This window comes from Equus asinus, chromosome 2, assembly GCF_041296235.1.
Source record: "Equus asinus isolate D_3611 breed Donkey chromosome 2, EquAss-T2T_v2, whole genome shotgun sequence".
In the NCBI taxonomy this organism is placed as follows: Eukaryota; Metazoa; Chordata; class Mammalia; order Perissodactyla; family Equidae; genus Equus; species Equus asinus.
In genome coordinates, this window is record NC_091791.1 from 57,219,486 (window position 1) to 57,245,862 (window position 26,377).

Consider the following 26,377-nt stretch of genomic DNA (forward strand, 5'->3'; position numbering starts at 1 on the left):
AAGTGAGAGATCTATACTTATATGAATGTTTTAAGTATATGTGTTTTTCTTTTAAAGAAAATAATCAAAATAGCAATAAAGAGGAGGAATCTCAACTATTAGAGCTTAACAGTCAAACTTTTGGGTAGTAAATTGAACTATTTTGTTGCTACTCGTTTTGAAGGGTCTTATAAAGATATTTTAGGTTGCAAAGTTCTAATTTAGCTGTCAGAAATATGAAATCTGGGAAGTTCGCTTTAGGTTGTTCCTTGTGCCATGTCTCTTACCAACCCAAATCAGCAATATATCCTTCATCAAGTCAAAGGATGAGATTAGAGTATGTGTATATATATATATATATGTATAAACAAACATATATATATATGCACACACATACATATATACATACATATATTATATATGTATATTTTTAAGTGGCATGCCTCACTGCCCTCAAATAGGATCAGAACTAAAACAAATTGTACTACAGGTCTTTGTCAAATTAACAGTACTATTTCTTTGAATAGAAAATTAGCCGCAGCATGATTGTTTTCATCTATTGAATCCTTTATTAATAACTTTCCAAGTAATGGTATAAAAGAAACAGCCTTGCATCTTATTTGATTACCACTTTTTGTAAGATGAACTGACAACACATTTCAGATTCTTAATTAAGCGTTCAAAATCTTATGAAAGCAGCACAGAGGACCACAAAGGTAAGGAGATGGAAAAGCTTTTCAAACTCTGCCCCCTGACAGAACTCCTTATGTACTCTAGAACCAACTGTTGGTTGCTGTCAGCATATATATAACTTTTATACACATTGATTGCAAATTTTTTTAAAATGTGTACTGCTACTCATGCTTTCTTTTGGAAAAATGAAAAAGATTGTCATAATAGCTGGTGTCCAGAAATAAATAAAACCTAGACATTGGAATGGACAGATTTTCATTAGAGTTCAAAAATGTATCCTTATAGTCTCAACATAAGATCTGATAGCCTGAGGGAACAGTTGAGCAGTAGTGACTAGGAAGGACAGAGTGTTCCTGGAAGACAAATTATAGTTGCCACCTCCACATTGCCTAAAAACAGTTTAACCATATTAAAATGACAGAAATGTTTGCCATGCAGTTCAAGCTACTGTTTTCCTTAAAAAAGTGGAGGAGGGTGATTACTCTTTGGAAACATAGGGATATTAAGAGGTGAATTGAAGTGTTGTGTGCTGTTCACTTTCAAGAAACAACCAACAATTTCATCTGTTCAGTCTTTGAAAGGAAGCATTACCCAGCAAGCTAACTTCCAAAAGCAGCTTTCAAACTACTCCCATTCACAAGCTCTGATAGTGTTGATAGTGAAATAGAAATTCTGTGGAACGGTGAATGTTAGAATTGTTCTGAGTGTGGAAAACATCTTTTAAAAAAAAAAACTGCATTGTCGGAGAATATAATTATCCACTGAATTAATCTATGATAAGAGTGACACATCTTATCATCCTTCTCTAACTTAGTTACAAATAGACTGGATAAGATAGTTTCTTTTATTTAATGTAAGACTCTTCTATTTTAAATTTAAATTTGTTTAGTATGGAAAATTCTCATTTTAAAAATTTAAATAGCTTTTATTTTAAAATATTAATACTTATTGTTAATAGTTTAAACAGTTCAGTAAAATATAAGGAAGAAAATAACTATCAGAAATATCACCCCAGGAGATCCACACTGCTAGCAACTTACTGAACTTCATTCTGATATTTTTCCATTCCGCCAAGTATATCGTACACACATAGTGATCAGTGTAAGTTTACCCCGTGGATCTTGGAGCTTCATAACCTGTCTTTACTTGGCAAGGTGCTAAGGACCTCTTTCTAAGTATTGGGGAACTTAGTTATGTTCACATAGAAGACATGCTCAGACCACGAACCTACAGAGCCAATTATCCCCAAATATAGATAAATAATGGATATGTTCAGTCTTACACTGTTCAAGCTGAATAAAAATTTTTTCTCAGCCTTATTGAGATATAACTGACATATAACATTGTGTAAGTTTAAGATGTACAATGTGATGATTTGATACACATACGTATTGTGAAATAATTATCGCAATAAGATTAATTAACAACTCCATCACCTCAAAAAATCTTAAGTTGAATATATTCAGATGTGTCTTGTTGTATTGATGCCTTCATCTGTGTTTTTACCACCTGGAATGACTTCTCCAGGTTCTTCAAACCCTCTGGCTCCATAGAAGAGCACAATGCTCAGGAGGATATACAGGAGAGCCTTGAGACGCTGATTAGCATACCCAACTTGTCTCCTGGGCTTGAATATTTATATCCTTTAAGTTAATAAGCAATTTGTTTGATTATGCCCATAACATATGAAGACAAAATTTCTTTGCTTTGTGACCGTAATTATTTAACCTTTCAGCCCTCCTATCACTCCTCAGTTCCAACTATCATCAATTCCAGCCTGAGCCTCTGCCACAGCCTGTGGACCACCTATAGTCTTGGCTCTTTGGTCCATCCACACAGCCACTGGGGTGATCTTTCTAAAGTATAAATTTGCATATCTCTTTAAAATCTTTGTCATCTAGGCATTCAACATCCTACATAATTAAGTCTTTATCCTCCCCTGCAAACTCATCCCTGCCACATCCTCCAAATCACACCTTATCTTTATTTTATGAGCTATGAAATACACTTTCTCACACCTTCCTACATTTTCATGTAGTTCCTTCAACATAGTGAGATTATCATTTTCCAAGACTCAGCTCAGGTAGTACTTTCTTTATGAAGAGTTGTCCTGTCTGTGCCAGTTGGGAGACTCCCTCGTCTCTGGTGCCATCCTCTGTTGTAGAACTTGCCACACTACAGCATAATCAGTTGCCTGTCTCCTCCCTCACCAGACTGCTAACTTAAGGTTAGGAACTTATATCCCCAAGAATGAACAAATGCAAATTGCTTCATATTAGTCAGAAGTTATACTTGGAAAAATTTTTATCTTGGAATAATAAAATATGAGAAACAAATTGTTAGAAAATGTTATTTATTGAATAAAATATGAGAAATCATTAGAAAATGTTATTTATTGAATAATAAAATATGAGAAATAAATTGTTGGAAAATGTTATTTATTGTACGAAATCTTTCAAAACAATATCTTTAGAGAAAAAAGATAATTAAGAAGCCCTCAGTGGAGAAAACTGTGAACATGTATACAATAAGTATTCATTAAATACTTGTCAAATGAGCAATTGTTCCTTGTTTAGATTATAATCTTTCTAAGGGAGGGATCTGTATTATACTTTTTTGTTTGTTCTGTTTTATTTTGTTTTGTGAGGAAGATTTGCCCTGAGCTAACATCCATTGCCAATCTTCCTCTTTTTTTGCTTGAGGAAGATTAGCCCTGAGCTAACATCTGTGCCAATCTTCCTCTACTTTGCATGTGGGACACCGCCACAGCAGGGCTAATGAGTGGACTATGTCCGCATCCAGAATCCGAGCCTGTAAACCATGGGCCGCCAAAATGGAGCACGCAGAACTTTAACCACTTGGCCACTGGGGCCTTATACTTTTTTTTCTTTATCATTTCAATGCCTACAAGAGTACTATGTTCTTAGAATAATGTAAAGTTCATTTTACTGATTAAATGAGTGAATCCATTCATTATGTCAAAACTAAATCTCAACAGGAATTTGTAAGCCTTGCCTCTTTGAATCTCTATGTATATTGAAATATCTTGTGAGCTGTTTGAGGACAGGGGCTCTACCTTATTGATCTCAGGGCCTAACAGAGAGCACAGAACACAGTGGAAGTTTGATAAACCTGTGTTATCAAGATCACATCAGTGAAATACACATTTGTTTTGCTCATCATTGCATCCCTGTGACCTAAAGCAACGTCTTATCCACAGTAGAAACCTAGTAAACATTTGCTAGATAAACATGATTTGGAAATCTGGCTACTGGAAAGTACAACAACTTTTTCTTGGTCCCTTGGATTCAGAAATAAATTCAGATTAGAATAAGCATAATTCTGAAAGATATTTTACTTAATACTATGAAATAGCTCAACCCCACAGAGGTGGGGAGGGGAGAGTGAAGGAAGAGACGTTGGAAACAAACAAGTGAGACTCACAGGAGAAAATAGCTCCTCCGAGGGGAGCCACATGCTCTGATACCCATGGCAGCCACATGAGGAAGCAGCCTAAAATTAGCAAGATGGGCAAGCCCAGGAAGGGAAAGCCGCGGCAGTTTTCCCTGCCCTCAACAAGCAAGGTGAGGGGCCGGGAGCCCCGGGGGAACTCTCCTTAGTCTGTGGAGCTCCACTGCAGTTCGTGCCAGGTAAGGCCCTCCCCCAGAACTCCCCTTGGGAGATAAAGCAAGAGATTTCTTTAGGGGATGTCCGGATGATTGAAAGATTTAATATTGCCTAGTAACGAGGTATCTAATGATTAAGAGAGCAATTTTATGTCCATCCTCACTCAAGATATTCATCTGAACCACCCCTTTTCACCTTGTTGAATTGGGGATCTCTGGGTGTATAGGTACTGTTTTGTTTTATTTTTTTCCCAAGTGTTCGAGTAAAAGGAGGAGGCTGTCCTAGAAAATTGCAAAACCATGTGGAAGAGGAATGAGGAAAGGGTACCTCCAAGTGACATAAAAAAATGGATAAGATACTGCAGAGCCAAAAAAGAAAGATTAGAGATAACATAATTAGGACTCAATGGGCAACAGTGTGCTTTTTTCATGGGTGAAGTACAGAGTGGTTGAAGACAGACAACAGAATCCTGGAGGGGGCAGGATTTTCTCAGTATTATTGTTTCATAAAGAACTAGACCGGTGATTTATTTTGCCATGCACATGAGTTATTCCCAGTTGGGGTATTTATCTATCACTCTCCATGGTTTCTCTAAGTTCCTGTCTTCTGTACTGGAATTCATTTTTATATTACCTATTGCTTTTTGAAGTTACAACTCGTTAATGGTAAAACCCTCCAGTGCTGTGAAGAGGGTGTCTCACAGGGTTGATCTGAAGGGACTGTGCATTCGGTCAGCAGAAATTCAAAACTTCATAAAAATTACAGCTGTGTTGAGATGCAATTCACACACCATACAATTCACCTATTTAAAGTCTACAATTCAGAGCCAGCCCTGATGGCCTGGTGGTTAAAGTTCAGTGCTCACTGATTCAGCAGCCCGGGTTCACTTCCCATTCGCAGAACCACACTACCCATTTGTCAGTAGACATGCTGTGGCAGCAGCCCACATAGAAGAACTAGAAGGACTTACAACCAGGATATACAACCGAGCACTGGAGCTTTGGGGAGGAAAAAAAAGAGGAAGATTGGCAAGAGATGTTAGCTGAGGGTGAATCTTTCCCTGAAAAATAAAAACATAAATAAATAAAGTGTACACTTCAGTGGTTTTTAGTATATTTATGGAGGTTTGCTACTGATGCCACAATCAGTTTTAGAACATTTCATCACCTTCCCCACAAAAAACCCATACCAAATAGTAGTCACCCCTCTTTTCCTCCAACACTCCCCTCACCCACAGCCCTAGGCAGCCATGAATCTACTTTCTGTTCCTATAGATTTGCCTATACTGGGCATATCACACAATATATGATCTTTTGTGAGGTTTTTTTAAAAAAAAAATTTTAGGGGAATACTTAAGTGTGTAGAAAGAGATAAGAGAAACCTCTTCTATTAGCAGTATTAACTGTTGATTCATCCTAAAGGGGAACTGTCATTGCCTACAGTCTGCATTTTAAGTGAGCATTTATAACCCATTACTCTAAGATTATTCAATTGTGATGCCATGTCAGTGCTATATATAATTATATGATTAATAAATGCTTTTCAATAATAATGATTTTTAATCTTAATGGATTTAATCTTGGATATGACCCAATGGAGTGAAGTACATCTGTGTAGGATATCATTAGAGAACTTCTATGGTACATATCCTTAGATTTTAGTGAACAATAAATGAAATAAGATGTAATGTGTCTAGAGCAGTTCCTGGCAGGTATTAGGTTCTTAGTAAACAGCCATATTTTCCTCCACCCTACTTCCAATGTCAAACATTTACTCACATTATAAAACATACAGAGGAGGGGCCAGCCTGATGGCGTAGTGGTTAAGTTCACATGCTCCACTTCGGCAGCCCAGGGTTTGCAGGTTCAGATCCCAGGCACGGACCTAGCACCGCTCATCAAGCCATGCTGTGGCAGCATCCCACATAAAATAGAGGAAGATTGGCACAGATGTTAGCTCAGCAACAATCTCCTCCCCACACACACACACAAAATGTACAGAGCAGATTTAAAGAAAATGTTAACCTAGCAGAGTGCTTGGAACATACTAGTTACTCAATAAATATTTATTAAAACAGAGAAGAGAGATACAATCATGGATATGCACACTTTACAGCTGTGCCATTATTTCACGAAGGCTGTAGAGAATAGTATCATATGCTGGACTAGAAGACATCAATTATAATTTCAAGTTCGAGCTAATATCAACCACAATTTTGGGTAACCGAATTATTTTCTCTGGTCCTCAGTTTATCTACAACTCCAGACTAAGAATGATATATGCTGGATCATAGCTAAAATGCCATCTCCATTGTTCATACTGTGGAAATATCTCATGGCAACTTCTCCAAGACACACCTGCCTTATATTTATTTCATGCTAAAGGTCACACATTGAATTACAGGATTGCTTCTTAGGGAAGACCAGTTGGTTAACTGTCATAAGATCTTGCAGCTTGTAATTACCTTGATGAAATCACCAGCTTCCGTCATCTAGTCTTCAGCTGTCCAAGCTCAAAAACCTAAGCTGTTTTTCAAAAATTCTCACAATGACCCAGTCCTTTAGCAGAGTTCTTACATTAACCAAACTCCCAAGAGAGTAACGCAGCATCCACAATTCCAATCTGTTAATTTACAATGAGAAAGATGGCGTTAGAGCAAACCAAATGTCATATTATTTTATCAACTTATTTTTTCTCTACAAGGACATCTATTTTTTAAAAAATGAAATTGAAATCAGAATGCTGCTGCATGAACATGGATTGAAGCAAGGCAGGTAATTGGTCATGGCCTCTGGCAGTGTTGACCTGGGGCTCTCAGCACCACCATGAGGACGCAATATGGGCTCTCTTAGATGAACACCACTGATTTTTTGATTTCCCTTTCCTGTTTGTCATTCTGATTACTGCCTCAGATATAGATATAGAGGTAGACGTAGATACAGATATAGGCACAAACATTGTATATAGATACATACATATATTTGATAGATAGGTAGATAGATACTATCAGTTAGGGTATAGCCAAATTTTGCTCTTTCTTCTTCTGGTGTCCTTGAAGTTTTTTTTTTTTTTTGCCTTGCAGGGAGAATTTTACTATCTTTTTCTGTTTATAAGTATAATATACTCTTTTTAGAAGTTTTTAAAAAGCACGGCTAAGGGGCCAGCCCAGTGGCACAGCGGTTAGTTTGCACCCTCCACTTCGGTGGCCCAGGGTCAGATCCCAGGCACAGACGTACACACTGCTCATCAAGTCATGCTATGGCAGGTGTCCCACATATAAGATAGAGGAAGATGGGCACAGATATTAGCTCTGTGTCAATCTTCTTCAGCAAAAAGAGGAGAATTGGTGGTGGATGTTAGCTCAGAGCTAATCTTCCTCAAAAATAAATAAATAAAAATAAAAAGTACAACTAAGAAAAAAGAGAGAAAAATCTCCCATAATTCCACTACCTAGATATAATCATTGTTAAAACCATTGTACTCCACAACTTAAAAAAATAAAACATATTATAAATTCTGTTTGAAGACTTTTAAAAATTTTTATATATCATAATTATCTTTCCATGTTAAAAAAAGTATGTTGTGGGGCTGGCCCCATGGCCGAGTGGTTAAGTTTGCACGCTCCGCTTCGGTGGCCCTGGGTTTCACAGGTTGGGATCCTGGGCACGGATGTGGCATCGCTCATCAGGCCGTGTTGAGGCAGTGTCCCACATGCCACAACTAGAAGGACCCACAACTAGAAATACAGAACTATGTACCGGGGGGTGGGGGGGAGGTTTGGGGAGAAAAAGGAAAAATAAAATCTTTTAAAAAAAAGTATGTTGTTTCCAATTTTTTGCTATCACAAGCAGTTCTTTATGAACATCTTTATTAGTATGTTGGAATGACAGTTCTTTTCTTAAGGTGCCTAAATTTGCATACATTAGTCACTGTAAGTTGATTTTTCTATTTTAATTTTCAGAGCGTTAGAGGAGCTCTGCTGATGCCTCCATGTGTTTCCTGTAATATGAAATTCTTTCTTATTTATACAGCACTTTCAAAGGTTTTATGTTTTATATATCATATTTAGACTTTTAAATTCCTTAAATATTATCTAAGTTTTATACTCATTGTAATCTCCTGAAGTAAGCAAAACAAACATTTTCCTCGCTTTTCAGTAACTGAAAAGATGAATTAACAATATACGGAATGATTTGCTCAAGGTCATATAGCTAATGAGAGAGAGAGTTGGAGCTAGAACCTGCTTTTTTTCCTTAGGTGAGTGAATTCCAACTTGTAAGAAAGAACCCTAGAAGGGTTATGGAGCAATTGTAAAGGGTCCACAAATCCATGTGTACCTCAAGCATTATCTGAAAATAGAATAAACATATTGTTTATTAGTGTTACAATTAATAAAACATAAATTTGTTAGAAATAAGTGTTAAATTAATGGTTGCTTTTTGTCATTATATATTTTCTAAATCAATAGATAAAATATTATATTTATCATCACTTGGGAGATCCACAACATTTTTTAATGTGAAAAGGCATCTTGGGGCCTGCCCAATGGTCTAGCAATTAAGTTTGCATGTTCCACTTCAGCTGCCAGGGGTTCACTGGTTCGGATTCCGGGTGTGGACATGGCACCGCTTGGCAAGCCGTGCTGTGGTAGGCGTCCCACATATAAAGTAGAGGAAAATGGGCACAGATCTTAGCTCAGGGCCAGCCTTCCTGAGCAAAAAGAGGAGGATTGACAGCAAATGTTAGCTCAGGGCTAATCTTCCTCAAAAAAAGAGATAAGGCGTCCTGTACTTGAAAAGATTAGGAACCAGTGCTTTCACACTTTCTGGGGTTCACTGTATTTGCTCTTAAGTATTGTGAAACAGCTTAGAATGCTTGACAAAACCATGCTATAAAAACATAGCCAGCTTTATCATGAATAAAATTTCCCTCTTAATATGTAAATTATGCTGCCCTGAAATAATCTTACTAGGTCTTGTTCTTTAGAACTTTCAAAGAAAAAAAAAGTAAGTGATTGTGTTACTGAAACCAAAGTGGGTTCCCGCCTGGCAAGTTAAATCAGACTCTCCACCAGAATTAGGTGTCTCACAAAGTAAGGTATATTTGCAGCAAATAGGAGACCATAAGAAATCATTTCCAAAGGCATGGCTTCCCCAAACAAAGGGAAGCAGGGACCTTTTATTTTGGATGGGGAATGAATATTCAAAACGGAGAGGTATGCATTCGCTTGTGGAGGCTCAGTTGGAAAACCTGCTTCCACATACACTGCAGGTTGTGTTAATAAGGCCTAAGCTCCTCCTGGAGAGGTCTTAGCATTAAAATGAGGCAAATGTCACAGGCATAGCTCTTGTGGTGGAGCCTGATCTGGTCCAGGGTGGTTGGTGATTGCATCTCCTTAACATGACAAAAGGAAAAAAAAAACAATTTGGAAAAACAGTTAAATGCTTCCAAACCCACCCTTGAGTTCCTGGGGCAACTAGTCGGTGACAGTTGTAACTGTATAAAGATGTAAGATGTGAAAGGATGTGAGACATGAAAGGCAGTACATGCGAATAACTCTTGCCGTACTTTGCAGAAGTATCCTGGACACTGGCAAGGTAGGAGAACTAATCGTAAATCACATTGCAGACTGGAGGCCCCTGCCTCCCATCTGACGTACTAGCCATTTCACGTGCTACAAACGCAGACTGGCTAGAACTAGCCTAATGTGGTAGAACCCTTACAGAATCTTACTAAAGAGACTAATGAGAAATGAGTAATTTAAGGAATTTTCCCCTAAGCTTTCTTTAAAAACACAAAACATTTTTGAATGTTCATAATAGGTGACCTGGAACTATACGTAGTCAAATTCGTAAGGACAGAAAGTAGAATGGTGGTTGCCAGGGGTTGGGGGTAAAAGGCAATGGGGAGTTATTGTTTAATGCGTATAGTTTCAGTTTTGCAAGACGAGGAAAGTTCTAGAGATGGAAGGTTGTAGTGGTTGCACCACATGAATGTACTTAATGCCACAGAACTGTATACTTAAAAATGGTTAAAATGGTAAATTTTATGTTATGTATATTTTGCCACAATTAAAAATAAATAAGTTTTTTAAAAAAGAATAGGTTACCTGGAGATCAAATTGCAAAATAGAGTTTTGATTAGCACCTTTACTCTCAATGTCAAGATAGAACAGAATTATGGTAAGACATTTCCTTTTTCTGGTATGAATTTGATTCAGAGATGAGTAAAAGATACTGATACTTCTAGTAATTCCTAAATCATATCATTCCGTGTGTTGCCACAGTTCATCAAAACTTGAAGATAAATAAAATAGTGATCTATGCAAATACTAACTCTTAATACTCAGATTTTTTTAGTCTTGAGTTGCCGGGTAACTCTAACTGGTTAATTGTTCTTTCTGTACGTCAGTTTCCTCACATGTAAAACGTGAGTATTAGAACAGATCTGCTTACAGGATTCTGATGAGAAAGAGCTAATAAAAAACAATAAAACACTTTTCAAATACAGTGTTAACACATAAAAGCATTTAAATAATAGGATTTAAAACATCACTGTTCTTTGTATTTGACTCCTGCCCCTGTTCATCATCGTTATCATTAGCAGTGTTTATTTAGTAGTCTATATATCTGCTTTATATAATTCCACGTGGTGTTTATATGAGTTCAACGTTAGTCTATCAGACAATTTAGAATCATGGAAAAACTAAGATAGCCCTCACTTCCCTAGACTTCTCTCTAAATCACTTAACTGTAACAGTAGTTTTGTTAACCTAAGTTGACTACCGATCTTATGCTGACATCCTTTTTTAGAACAGATGAGAAATAAGGTATTTACCAATACCCTCAATTATTTATTTTCTTGTCATAAAGCATATATTATAGAGTATGGATATACTGCTCCAATATTTGTCGCCTCTCTACTTATTTGGCTAAGGAAGGCTTGTTTGATACTTGGGTTGTCAGATCAAATTATAATTGAAATCCTTTAGCTATGTTTAGCCCCTTGGCAGAGGCTGAGTTGAGAATTTAGAATTCAGAAGCAGATAGTTCAGGAGCATGGTAACCAGATATGAAGCATTTTACTTCTGTCGTTGGTTTGAATCTGAACTCAGCTGATCACTATTCATGTTCTATACAAGATGTAAGTGGTCTGATTTGAATCTCTAATGAACAGCATCCCCTGCTAGAAAAACTCATCACTCTTGGCACTAATTGGCATTCTTGTTGTCAGCGTCAGGATAGAAGCCAAGGACTGAATCAGTCTGGAAACCTGAACTGCTGCTGTGTCTGAGTCATCAGTCTAGGTGGCCCATTGAGCCTTTGGCCTTTCCTTAGAGTTTATAGCTCAGTGCAACTGTGTATACTTCACTCTCTGTGACTTCACAAAGCCAGATTAAAAGATGTTACTTAAAACACATCTTTTTATGATAAGAATGGTAATAATAAGATAACATTCATTGGCCATTTGCTAGGGGCCAGGTACTGTCCTAAGGGTATTAACTCACTTAATTCTCACAGCGATCCCATGAGGTAGTACTATTATTCTCTCTATATTTTAGAGATGAGGAAACTGAGGTACAAAGAGATTAAATAACTTGCCTGAGGCTTCTCTGAGCATAAGTGGTGGAGTTGGAATCCAGCTCTAAATACAATTACTCTCTGCCTAACTATAGCGTTTGTTCGATTTCTTCTTTTGCCATCTTACTGATACATATTTTTTAATTCTATTTTCAAACCAAACAGGGTGAATATCAGTGTCTCAACTTTAAAATTAGTCATCTTCCTGTACTAGTTATTATTATTTGTTTCTGACAGAGGCAAAGGATATTTCTTAAACTTGATTTATATGCATCATTATTCTGAGTTTAAGATACTTAAAGATCTTGATTTTACAATGGCTTTTATGCTCATCTTTTTTGTGTGTGTGAGGAAGATTGGCCCTGAGCTAACATCTCTTGCCAATCCTCCTCTTTTTGCTTGGGGAAGATTGTCGCTGAGCGAACGTCCATGCCAATCTTCCTCTATTTTGTATGTGGGATGCCTCCACAGCATGGCTTGATAAGCAGTGTCTAGGTCCCACCCAGGATCTGAACCCTTGAACCCTGGGCTGCTGAAGCAGAGTGCACGAACTTAACCACTACGCCACTGGGCCAGCTCCTTCATTTATTTTTTCATTGTTTGAGCTAAACTTTACCCGAATTTAGGAACATTTTCTGACTTTATCTTTCTAATTAATAGAGGAGAGAATCACATAAAATAACTTTACAGCCAACTACTTCATCCCAACACAAACGTAGTGAATGATCACCAAATAGGCAGTCCAGCTGCCTCTTTTTGTTAACATAGTGATTGAATTCCTTCCACCACTACCTTTCAAAATTAAACAGCAGATAAGAATTTTTTTTTTAAATCTGGGTCTCTGTTTTATGAGATTTTCCACAGTAGCTAGGGAGGAAGTTTTTAGTACAGTGAGATAAATGACCTTCAAAATAAAGTTTATGAGCAATTAGATCTTTTTTTTTTTTAAAGGAAGATTAGCCCTCAGCTAACATTTGCCAATCTTCCTCTTTTTGCTGAGGAAGGCTGGCCCTGAGCTAACATCTGTGCCCATCTTCCTCTGCTTTATATGTGGGCCACCTGCCACAGCATGGCTTGTCAAGCAGTGCCATGTCCACACCCAGGATCCGAACTGGCAAACCCTGGGTGGCCAAAGCGGAACATGAGCACCCAACCACTGCACCACCAGGCCAGCCCCCAATTAGATCATTTTAATGAATAAAATGAATTAATCTAGTTCTCACAAATAGTTTTCTTAAGACTTAGTAAAATAGTATTTGTTATAATTACCAACTAGAAATAGAAAGTAATCTATAATCACTTTTTATGTTTCTTTTTTTTTTTAGAGATTGGCACCTGAGCTAAAAACTGTTGCCAGTCTTGTTCTTTTTTCTTCCTACTTTTTTTTTTTCTCCCCAAAGCCCCCAGTACGTAGTTGTATATTTTAGTTGTGTGTCCTTCTAGTTGTGGTATGTGGGATGCCGCCTCAACACAGCCTAACGAGCGGTGTCATGTCGACGCCCAGGATCTGAACCCTGGGCTGCCAAAATGGAGCTCGAGAACCCAACCACTCAGCCACAGAGCTGGCCCCCTTATGTTTCTTTAGCTGGATCTATACTCAGTTATTCAAAGCATATTGTTAAGTCTCATTTGGCACATATTTATTGCGCCAGTTTTGTAAGAGATAAAGTTTAAGATGTTCCCCAAAATAGCTCTTATTAAACTAAATTAATAATGTAAACTTGGCAATCTGGGTTTTACTGCTGATTTATATTTACATATAGCATGGCCATTCTAGTACTTAATTGTCCTATATACAAAATCATCTTAATAAAGACCAAATTCAAGGGCAGTAGTGTTGTTTTCTTTTTGCTATTGTTTTACTGGAGCATAATAACCAATACGTGATTGTAAACAACTTCAAAAAGATGAAATGCTAAGTAAATGTCTACTTAAAATGTAGTAACCATATAGTCTCTCATGCCTAATGTGTAGTAATTTGCGGATAGAGATACATTGAGAGAACTGGTTATTATTTATTGTGCTTCAAATCCTCTAAGCTGTTACTTTGACCAGTCAGAGATAGTGAATCACCCAGATTTCCAAGGACTTGGAAGGACTTTGGAAGAAGTCACTAAATCATCACAATCCCAATATCACTGGAAATCTTCTTGTTACTCTACGTTTTCTGAGTTTTTCTCCGTATTGATTCCCAAAAGCATTACTAACAGGCCTGAATTCTTCTGAAAGCGGGGTGTGGTGTAATAGAGAAGAGCTGGGGCTTTGGCATCATGTAGACCTGGGTGTGAGTCACAGCTCTGACCTTGTGCAAATTTTTTTTCTGATCTTCAGTTTCCTCCTCTATAAAAAGAGGGTAATGATATAGTATACCTCAGACAACCTCAAGGTGTACTTCCTGAGACTTTTTCAGATCCCTGAATTTGCAACAACCACAGTAGCATGTAATTGTTTCAGTTTCATCCTCCATAAAATGGGGATAACTACCCATACTTCCTAGATTGTTGTATTAAATTAAATCATGTAATAAATATGAACAAGAAAGCTTGGTTGATATGGACACTGGGCTGAGTCAGCTAGGATCAATCAGAGAGCTAACTAATTCATTCTGGCTATCTACCTTTCAGGAAGTCCAATTGGAGTCATTCACAAATAGTTGAAATCATGATCTAAATTTAAAAATGTTTTATGTGGTTTAAGTGTACTCTTGATTTCTGGGAAAACAGGGAGCTCAGTCTGTGACTTGAGCTGGAATCCCAAAATCGAGGGCATGAAAGTAGCTAGGACTGCCCCTCAGCTATGGGCAGTAGGCTCCTGAAGTCCAAAACTCAAGAGAAGCAGTCTATGGAAGCAAAAAAGAGTCTAACGTTGTGGGGTGGACAGAAAACAAGGACTTGCTGTAAAGTGGAGATTGTGCAAAAGTGGGCTGGAAAAATAGTAGTAAGCCAGTTCAGGAGGATGCAAAACTATGAAAGTGCTTCTTATGAAGCACCTACAGAAGAACCCTTGGGCAAGGTGGGTGTATAAACAGCCCCAAGCCTTTTCCAAAAACATGGGTCCCCCGTATCAATATCTCAACCATTGTGAGCCTCCACTGAGCCAAAGCACATATAGTTCCTTACTCAGTGACTGGTGCACGATGAGTGTCCAATCATTTTTAGCTCTCTTTCTCATCTGAGTTGATTACTAACAGTGTTTCAGTGTTAAACTGATATAACCGTTAGTGACAGTTAAATCAGTTAATATTGCTGAGAGTTTAAATCATTTGATCTGTCCTGACGCACAATAAGTGTTTAGCAAATATTTGTTGAATTTAGTGAATAATTTAGAACACCTCAACAGTTAATACATCATTTTTATGGCACGCTATGGACAAATATTTATTAAGTGTCTGCTTTGTGCCCTGCCTTGAGGTTGTAAGTGGGTAGCCTATAAAGAATTGTTTTTTATGGCTCTGATTCTCAAGGAGTTGATCTAGTTAAACAGATAAAGCATAATACATAAATGAAAAATTAGTTTAATTCAGCAATATAAGAAATGTTGCAACCACTAGTTGTTTAATTACATAATAATTGGAAGAAACAGTGAACAAAGGCGGGGAGGAAAGAGAAGGCAAGTGAATTTTGGTGGAACTTTTCGAGACAAGAATTTGTATAGAAGAGTGGCAGGTAAGATCAGAAAGGTTGTTTATAATTTATTGGATCAAAATGATGACATTTCTGATTAAACCAAGACTTTTCTTATTCTTTGTTGTAATTCGCACAATGTTGCCAGTCCAGTGGACTGTCTGCAAATAGATTTATCCCCAGCTCAGTTTACACTGTGGTAAATTCTTGTGTGTAACTTCTCTGTGACATTGTATGTTTACTTACCCCTTTTATTGACATTACTACCTACATTTTGAATTAAAGCTTATTGTCTAGGCTTGAAGATGAAAGGAGAGGATCTCTAAGATATTAACAGGAGACTTTGTTTAGGTTTTAACTCATCCGTTCTCAGTTTGGAATGAAGTGCAATTGGATGATGAGCAGAATGAATGAAAAGGCAAAACAAAAAAGGTTTTCCAAGTCTTCCTACGTTAAAGTATGCTGTCTTTATTTGATAAAAAGTTTGCTAAAGCGAGAAAACACCAAATGGATAGATCCATAAGAAAATAAAAATGTGAACTTGGATAGAGATATAAAATACAAATTCTCCTTAAATTTTCCGTGGTTTTTATTTCCCAAACTCTTCCTTTGTACTATTCCCACCTTGGCAACAAGTTGCTTCCATTCAACATTTACTAATTTCATGATAAATGTCATGTGATAAGATGATAAATTCTCAGAAACGTGTGTCAGCCCTTGCCATTTCAGTCAACTAATTGTACTGAGTCTCCTTTGAGAAAGCAGCCCTAGACTCAGTCATATCCTGTTTTTCTGTTCTCTTCTTGCTTCTGTTAAACACCAAGTCCCTTAAATCAAAGCAATCGCTTTAATAACTCTTTGCCCATCCACACATATGAAAATAATGGTGAATTTCCTCCTCTGGGTAAGTTCCGATTTTTTAACTAACCTGCATAATTGCTCTTCATGAGAAGGCAATGGGGGCCAACAAAAAGAGAATATACTTTAAACTAAAAGGCCTATGTTTGAATTCACCCAGCTATGCAGCTTGCTGGTTGGGTATGTTTGGGAAAGCTAAACTTTAAGCCTTAGCTTCCTCCTTGTAACGTGCAAATAGCAATACCTCCCAGGGTTGCTGTGAGTATTAAATAAGAGATAACTTAGGCTGTTCCCAGCCTAGAGTACACTGGGAAAAAGTGTTAATTCCCATATCCTTTCCTTCACATCATTATTGCTAGTGTGATTATATGGGTCATGCGTGAGAACACTGAACTTTGTTTTCAGCTTTCTGAGATGTCCATGCTGCCCAAAAATAGAATGTGAGTGGAATCACCCAGAGCCTGGCATACTGGCATTTAAGATATCCAGTGCTAACGTTATGAAGAGAGAATATTCCAACTGTTATTTTCCTACCCCTAACTTGCAAAAAATTTATTGACCCATGTTGATGTGCTGAGAAATAATGCCAAAGCATTTAAATTTACTTTCAAAAGAACAAAGCTCTTAAATTGTCTCAACAAAATGACTATCATAAATAGAAACAAAAAAATAGGTCTGTCAAAGCATCCAGACCGCCCTCCAGTGCCCTACCTTTCAGCATCAATGCCTAATGTTTCCATATACATATCCATTCAGGTTCTCAGCTTGACAGATCGCAGACAGGGTCTATCAGAAAGCATTTGCTTTTCTCCTTCTATATTTTCTCTTCCTTTTGTCTTTTTAGTCATACGAAAGAATTTCAGGGTTGGTTTGAGTCAGCAAAATTATAAACTTAAAATTCTACATGGCATTCCTTTAAAATACTTACTAAAAGAGTATGTTTTATATTCATTTTTACCCTTTTTTTTTTCATGGTTACTTTAGAAATGTGAACATTTAAATATTTGCAGTGGTTACAAGCACAGACTTAGTGTCAACCTTAGGTTTGATCCTGGCTCAGTCACTCACTTGTCGTGTGACCTTGGGCAAGTTTTTAACCTCTTCTAAACCCCAGGTTCCCTTGTGTAAAATGAAAATTACGACAGTACCTGCTTCATAGATTGTTGAAGGAATGCATAAAATAAAGCACAATATCTTTACAGAGCTCAGCTCAGTGCCTAGCACATAGCTAAGGAATGTTAACATTTTTACTGGGATGATATATTTATAGGCGTGTTAATATAATCATTATATTAATGTGGTGAGAAGTGGAGATTAACTGCACACCTCAGGATTACATACTGTACTTGACACTAATTGTTTGGGTTCTTCAGTAACTTACCGTCAATCACAGATGCTCTTTAAAAAATTCTGGGAACAGATTTTCTTCTTGGAAATAATACTTTTTGAAAAGCATAAACTTTAACATGTCCTCCATAACAAAAGCACAAAGGAAGCCTTATTGTGTTTTCACAGAAACCACATAGTAAAGCCTTAATCTAATTAACCTAAAGTTGAGGGAGCACACATTAAGTATTATAATAATTTATTGCTTTCCCATATTTACTTTAATAAATGTATTGACCACATTCTCAGTTTTATGTCAAATACAGATATTTACACATGTCATATGCATCCTGTGTATGGATATTTTGTGAGTTCCTTATGCTTTATCTTTTAAAATTTCATCAATATTATCCTTTTCGTCTAGTCTAAGGAGAGATTAAGAAAGTCTGTTTCCCAGGGCCAGCCAGCCCCATGGTCGAGTGGTTAAGTTTGTGCACTCAGTTTCAGCAGCCCAGGGTTTGGCGGTTCGAATCTTGGGCACGGATGTGGCACCTCTCCTCAGGTCATGCTGAGGCGGCGCCGCACAGGCCACACCTAGAAGGACCCACAACTAAAACTACACAACTATGTACCAGGGGGCTTTGGGGAGAAAAGGAAAAATAAAATCCTTTTTTTTTAAAAAAAGGAAAATGCTGCAAAGCAGGGCCTTTGTTTAAAAAAAAAAAAAAAAAAGAAAGTCTGTTTCCCTAGTCATCTTAGTCATTATCCACCCCCATCATCCCTCCAGGCTAAGAACATCGTGCAGACTGAGTTATTAAAGCTGATCTGAAAGAGCAATCTGTTCTAAATGACTGCCCCTGGATCTGCCTGGAACCCTGTAAATACCCATCATTACTCTGGCGGGGCAGTATCATGTTTCCTTCGTGCTACTTTTGTGGCAGACACAAGTTAGGCAGTGAGATTTGGACTTTGGATGATCCTGGTTGATTGATATAGGAATGGTGCTTCTCCTAAGACAGGTAACCACAAATTTACTTTTCAAGATAATATTTTAAAATGGGTATTCCGTTTGTATTTTTTAAAAATGTTTTTAGTTTTTAAAACTAAATAGGTTTTAAACTTATAGCTATTTAAATATTTTTGGTTCTAGTTTTAAGCAAGAGTTTTCAAAACTATTTTAGACGAAAAAGAAATTTCTTAAGGATTTAATTATATTTCTCAATTACATTGTATCAGACCCTTTATAATCCACTATACATATATTGTTTTGGATGGTCAAGAACTTGTCTCTGGTGTGAGTATTTTTCCCATTAACAAAAGTTAGAAAATACGTAGATGTCTCTGTTCTTTAAAAATAAGACATAAAGGGGTTTTATTTCATCTGATCCTGGAGGGGGTTAGCTAAATATAAGTCTGTGAACTTTAAGCAAAGTTTACTAAAACTTTGGTATATATGAGCAATTTCTTTTAAAGAATTAAAATTTATAGCAATATGGAAAAATAGCAAATACAAAAATTTTATAAGCACAGAAATTCTCTCATGCTTATCCTCCAAGTGAAGACTTCCTCTGCCATAGATCTTCTAGATTCTTTGACATTCCTGTGGATCATCTCAATGTGAGTAAATTGTTTCTGTAGCTGAGTGGCTGAATTAAGAAAACAGCTGAAGGCAAGCGCAGGATCATGTTCAAACCACAATAAACACATGTGTTTGGTGAGCCACTCTATTTTATGGGGAAGGTTTAAAACACGTAAGCTTGTATTTATTTGTCACCTTTCAAATTTGTTTTTAACTATGTTGGATTTTTTTTTAAGTTTTAAAAATTATTCTTTCTACCAATAAACTGGTAAAATCTGAACTAGTAGATTTGTGGTATAATGTTTGTACAATTACTGTGATGATATACAGGGTAAAGGATTTGTTACTTGGGAGGAGAAACTAATTTTAAAAAACTAGTATCTAGAATATAAGTTTGATGTATTGTAAGCGTGATGGCCACAGTTGCTGAATATTATGTATTTAAAATATTTATAACCAGCTTTTTTTCAAAGAGCTCAAAAACTTTGTACACTATCTGTATTTGAAAATGTTACAGTAAAAATGAGAAGAGAAAGATTACTGCTATTCAAAAATTCTTTGTCTTTCTTCTATAACTCTTTTCTGCACTTTATTTTAATTCTTTTCTAATTCCACTGACCAACCAACTCTGTTTTACCTTTCAGCTTATCACGGCACAGTTCGCAGGGAAGTAGAAATGTGTTCACTTACAGTGCATGTAAGCCTTTCCCTTTGGACAATCAAATTGTTGCACATCTAGTTGCTACCCGAAATAGAGGTTCCACCTTCCCACATCCCCACCCGAGACCCAGCCCCACTTACATGATTATGCCTCAAGATCTGAGTGGGATAGTCGGGGGAAGGTCCTCTCTTCAAATAAAAAGAAATTGTTGGAGCATCTGTATAAATAGAAAATGCAGAAACACAATTAAGTAGTCTTGAGGTTAATATCAGCACATGATTAGGTCAGAGAGCAAGTGAACCTGTACATTGAAGATCTAGATACTGCAGTAGTGAAAATGACTTATCCTCGTAATTCTGTTCTTCTTGTACCGTTTTTCCCTCCTCAGTAATAGTTCTTCTGACTTGGATTATTTAAAAGTTTTCTTCAATTCTCTTTTTCATTTTGCCCTATAAAAACAAAGTTCCATAAAAAAAGTCATAGTGAAACCTCTGATGTGACCACAATAAACAAAGAAATTTTATACCTATTCAATATTCTATAGAGAGTCTCAAGATTACTGAAAAGGGTAAAAAGATCTCTCAGTAAATTCCATGAGGTCAGGATTCCGGTACATTCCGTGCACTACTTTATCTCCAATACCTGGGACATAGTAGGCATTAGGTAAATATTTGTCGAATGAATGAATGGGAAGAACTACTACAAGCTGTTGTGATTTAAGTAAGAAAGCTAAATTTAAGCCAATGCATTTCACGCTATCCAGATCCAAGAAAGATCCTTTAAAAAAATAACCAATGGCATTTATCTGAATTTTCAAAACCTAGGCTTCTCCCAAGATTAATAATGTTATAGCACATTTACACTGTACTTAAGTGGGGTTAACTTTTTTTTCCAAATTCACATTCTGAAAATGTATGAAATTACTATCAAAGAACCTATACTTTGACAGAGTTGATTTTTGAGAAGATGTTGGTTTGGTTAAGGATTCTTTTTTATTGATTGTTAATGCTTGGGAAAGAAGACATCTGGCATAGACTTTTTCTCAATAGCATATATAAAGTTATTCCAGGTACTAATACATGAATAGGAGTTATATTATATTACGTTATATAGTAATTTTGACTTTTAAACAGTATCTGATTAGGTTTTTTCTGAAGACGTTTGTTCAAATTAATTTGTTACTGGTTTATTCTCAGGCTAATGGTTTTTTCTTCTCCATTTTTTTCTGTGATCTTTAATTAACAACTTTTAATGTTAGTTATCTTCTCTACTTTTGCTTAGCCCTTGGAAAAACCATTCAAAAAAGTCTCAGCTTTAAAATATTAGACCTCAGCTTCATATCGGCTTTTTATAGTTAACTTTCCTAAAACATATCAGTGATTAAGTGAGTCAATTTCCCATTAATTAAAATTAAGGCCCTTAAAAATTAATTTTAATATATTTTAAAAATAATGCCATTTTCTTTGACAGATGGAATGTGGTGTAATGAATTTAATATTAATTTCAAACATAAATCAATAAACAACTTGGGCCTCTAGCTATAAGTGAAATTCTATAGGTAGAAAAACCGATTGACCCCGACTGCCCATAGGTGCTGTCCTGCTGTGGAATCCCTTTGCTCAGTTTTCTCCTGTCCAATCAGGTGGAATGTTTCACAGGCACATGGTTTATACAGCTCAAAATAACTTGGGACCTGCGAGCTGACAAATGCTCTGGCTCCGGTGGTGACAGGTTGTCCAGCTTCTTACAGCCATCTTCACTGAAGCTGAGGTTAACTCCTCACTCTCTATGGACGGCCACTGTCTATTTCCAAGGGCGTGAAGAATTCTCTTTTTCTCCTGTGCTTTCATCTGAAAGTTCTCCTCGGATATTATCATCACAGTGGAGTGCCTGAGCTGAACATCCTCATCTGGGTCAACTAAAAAAAGAAAGGTAATATCCAGATTGAAGTTCTCAAGTGTGTTTTGATAACAGGGCACTGACAATGGGAAAAGGGATATTTCAGAGACCTAATTACTGTTGTTCCGAGTGAAACCTAGGATAACTTTCTAATTATGTATGATGGGATACAAAATTACGTGAAAAATGAAGTTTGCTACATGTAAAGATTTTGGAGGGGATTGATGATTCTCACAGAGATCACAGCCTACTTAGGTCCTAAGGAAAAATATCTCAATAGAGGAGGTTGTAACGTGTTGCATATATCATTGGCATTTTCCACACATTCATTTATTAAAACAATGGTGTCTGTATAAAAAATATGTATGCAATGCCTATTTCCTTTTTAAAGGAAATCAAATCTAAAATAATATGACTCCATAGTTAAAGACTTTCATTTTAAATTTTTTTATCATGTAAAAGGATATGCTTGCTATATTTAGTGTTGGGCGATCTGCTCCCTGGATTAATGTACACAACAGCTGCAAAAAGTCTTGCTCAAAGGACATTGCTCTTTCTTTCTCCTTTCTCTCTCTCTCGCTATCTCGCTTACTCGTTCTCTCACTCTCTCTCTTCCCCTCCCTGTTCAGCTGCATCAGAAAGACACTTGACAGTCAGTGGCAAGTGTTTGGCCTGGTACATTGCACTATTAGCAGTAATTAGATGAACATCTTGAATTATATTCTAAAAACCATATAAGCAAATAAAAGAGAACATGGGTTAATCTTCATTTCCATCCCCAAAAAGTGAACATTACAGTAATGGTGCTGAGAAATTTTATTATCTTATCAAAGCAGATATTTACCCATACTTGTTAAAGATACTAGCATCAAACAATTTGAAAGAAACAAAACAGCTATATAGTTTTCTTTCTAAAAAAATTATGATTCAATTACTTTCACATTGGTAATGATGGAATGAGTTCTATAACATCTAAATTAAAAATTTGTCATAACTTTTTAGTCTCTCCTTAATAATAACTCTTAAGTTGACATATAATCCATAATCCTTTTCTAGGAAATTGAGAATGTCTATACTTATAACTATAACAAACATTTTTAAACAAAAATTAAGGTGTGCTATCTGACACATAACTTGACAACAAGCGAAATGTTTAAAATCAAGGCCATCCCAGGAAGTTTGAAATACATGCACACTATGTTTACTTTGTCAGGAGACAAAATTATAGACATTACAGAATCTTATAATAATGGACTATGAAACAAACAGTTGGATACTATCCAAATTCTGGAAGTTTGTCTCTATTCCCGCTTATAGACTATTGCTAATGCTATTGGAACTTGTAATAATGTGTTAAAGCCCCAGTGTTCCATTTATCTATAATTTGGAATACAGCCCTTATTACATATTTCTATTACAATGTGCTTACAAAGGCACATATTCAGTGGAATGGACTCAGAACCGCAATTCATGGACACAAGAAATTGAATGAGTTCTATCCAGGCTGGGTTTTGGAATTCATAGAGATGATTTTTCACATTTACTTTTGAAGAAGTGGGACAGCAGGTAAATCAGGTTTCCTTGCAAAAGGACTTTCATGAACTAAGTGTTAGTATACGAAAAGGTAATAGCTAAATTTCCCAGCAGTTAATTCCTATATGTAATAGGAGTAATGAACTCAGCTCACTAACCTGAAAATATAAGATGAATGATACTGCTAACCCCAAAATAATTCGTTTCCTTCATTGGCATTGAGATTTGACATAGGCATTGCTTATCATGTGGTGTTATTGCCTATATATAACAAGCCAAAAAAAGAAAAGATTTTCTTAACTTTTTCCCTCTTCTAAGAGATAAAGAAGAATCAAGCACCACGGAGATTTTTTTTAAAACTTCTATGATGCTTCATAGTTGACAAAGAGCCTTTAAAACTACTAGGGTGTTGTGCGTTTGCTTAAAGGAAACAAACCAAGCACAGATAGAATGGTCTGTTGAGAGATTTATAAACATATTTTCAGCAGACACATTTTTGGTGGGTGCAAAAGTTGGTGTGACTATTCACCTGCAGTAACCACAGAGTTATTAGAGCTCATATAAAACCAGAGTCACCTTGACAAACTCTGTTCAGGCTGTTTGCTACGTAGACCTCCAATTGGAATCACAATGTACTCCACGCTCTGGGAGGGGCCCAACAGAGCCTTCCCACCAAATGCTTGAACCAGAACTAGATCTTGAGACCCCAAGCGTATTGGGGCACTTGCTCCTCTCCCAAACTAACAAATATGTTATGTCAATTTAATTATGGAAGTTATCTTTTCTCAAATCCTTAATCACCTAAGGAAAATTGACCCAAATGTTAAGAGGCTGAAGAAGGATGAAAATGTTAAAATTTTTTCTTATTTAAAATGAATCTTTGAGTTAATGGGGATTTCTTCTTTGGGATTTCCTATATAAGAGCTAAGTTAATCATGAATGGTGAGAGGTTCAGAATGATATAAAATCTCTCACCACTAAACTCTCTTTTTGGTCCTAGATTCCTGAAATCTTCTTGCTTGCCTTCCATTACCCTTTCTAGGGGTTGTAGAATTTACTTTTATACTACTTCTTTGCTATCTTTCAGATTAAATGCTAACTTTGGGCTCTGGCTTCAGTATCCTTTACACTAGTGCTTCCCTACATGTTTATCCTCTTCTGCACCGGAAAACACACATAGTATGTTTCATAGTAGCCAATCTCTTTTTGTCCCACTCAAACTAAATCTTTGGTTTCTTTCCTTCCTTCCTACTTTTACCAATTCAATTAAAACGATAGTACAAGAACGGTTTACTCACCTTTGGCCCATTATCTAAAAATCTTTTCATTCCTTTAACCCTTGCCCTTTAGGGAATGTCCCTAATTAAACAGATTCCTACTAATTCTCCTATGTATCACCTCTGCTCTGTCTCTTTACTTCAACATTCTCTTCTATACATTTGTCTGTATTTGTTTTTATCTACTGTTTTTCCTCTTTCACACTGAAAGAGGAATTAAGAGATTGGTACTTATATTATTTCCATAATCCTACTGACATGTTTCTATATATCTCAACCTCTTATTCTGATAATGAAGTATATACCAATTTAGTAAATTACTAACGCCACTCACACCAAGAATAGACTAGCAATAAAACTAAGATGAGGATGATCACTGTAATAGTGAGAGGATGGAAACTATAACAATGAAGAAGGATTTACCTCAAACTGCATTCCATCTGCAGCCAAATTTTAAAAACGTGATCTGTACCCAACCCTTCAGCACTAGTTCCTATGTAATGGAATTTAGTTCTTGGCCCAGCAAGAGTTTCTCCAGAAGAACTGATTCAGATACTTTTCCTGTGTGACATCATGGGCTATAGAAGACAAGACAAACAGGTCAATGCCAGCATTAAAGAGAGGGATCAAAGTCTAATTTTGTCAATTATTCTTCCCCTAAAGAACATTCTAGGTATAATAATTACACATCAGCAGAAAAGGATTACCTTAAATTTGTATAGTGTTCTGCATTTTTAAAGTACTTTCACAAACAAACCTATGAAGTAAGCAGGGTGGTTCTGCTCATCCTCAGTTTAGAGGTGAGTTACTGTAACATGTTCATCTTTTCATATTCCAGCTCTCTAGACAAATAATTTTTAAATATTAGGCTATTTTGTGCTGACCTAGAAACAAAATTTGCTTTCTCATTTAAGTATCTAAGGAAGTTTATAGCCAAGAAACTTCAGTATTTATATTTGAATCCAAGTTACTTCATATTAGGTTTTGCCAATTCTCCAGTCAATGCCCTAGTTTAAATATTCATATTATAACCAAAAGATGAGTTTATACCACATGATATTTCCAAGAACAAGGTCTTCTTAGAGCCTACAGAAGACTGGTGCTGAGTTAACATGAGGAGGAATATGCTCAAAGTTTTCAGCATCAAGTTTTGTGTTTATGAGCCAGACTTTTACATTTTCAGCAAGATCCTAGGGCAGATCCTCTTTACAGGAAAAATCCTAGGGAAAAAATAAAGATATTTAGCAAAGTAAAGTAAAGAACATTCAATAAGCTTTCCGTGTGGCCAAATTAGTTTACATGATTTACTAATGTCTGTCTTGATTAACCATACCACATAACCATATCATCTGCTTCTCAAAACTTTAAAATGGTTTCCCATTCACACGTTTAATAAAAGTCAATGTTCTTCCCATGGTCTGCAAGGCCTTACATGGTCTAGCCTTGTACTTTTCTGATTTCTTTTCCTTCTGCTCTCCTTTTTTGCTCACCTCCCGGCACACCGGGCTTGACTCAAACACAGCAAACATTCACCTCCCCTGGCCTTGACACTTACTTGTTCCTCAGTGAGGAGCTTTCTTCCCCCCAGAGGGTCACATGGCTCACTTCTCCACTGCATTAGAAGCTTTGTCTGACCTTCCCAGCTAAAATAGCACACTTTCTTCCCTCTCCCGTCATTTTCTATTACCTTGTCCTACTTTATTTTTCTTTTTAACATTTATAACTTCCCCACCAGAATGTCA

At 36.5% G+C, this 26,377-nt stretch overlaps 1 protein-coding gene across 3 annotated transcripts in view; it reads left to right on the forward strand.

Annotated features, from left to right (window-relative positions):
• Positions 1–4,185: 4,185 nt before the first annotated feature.
• The window catches only part of MYPN (myopalladin), a 98,064-nt gene continuing 75,872 nt past the window's right edge, over positions 4,186–26,377 (forward strand). Inside the window, exons 1-3 of one of the 3 annotated variants that reach the window (XM_014861825.3) lie at positions 4,241–4,322; positions 19,910–19,962; positions 21,569–21,858. The gene's annotated coding sequence lies outside the window, so the exon portion shown is untranslated. Of the gene's footprint in view, positions 4,323–18,572; positions 18,706–19,909; positions 19,963–21,568; positions 21,859–26,377 lie in introns of those variants that run through there. The other 2 variants (XM_014861828.3, XM_070488782.1) reach the window with 2 other exon arrangements.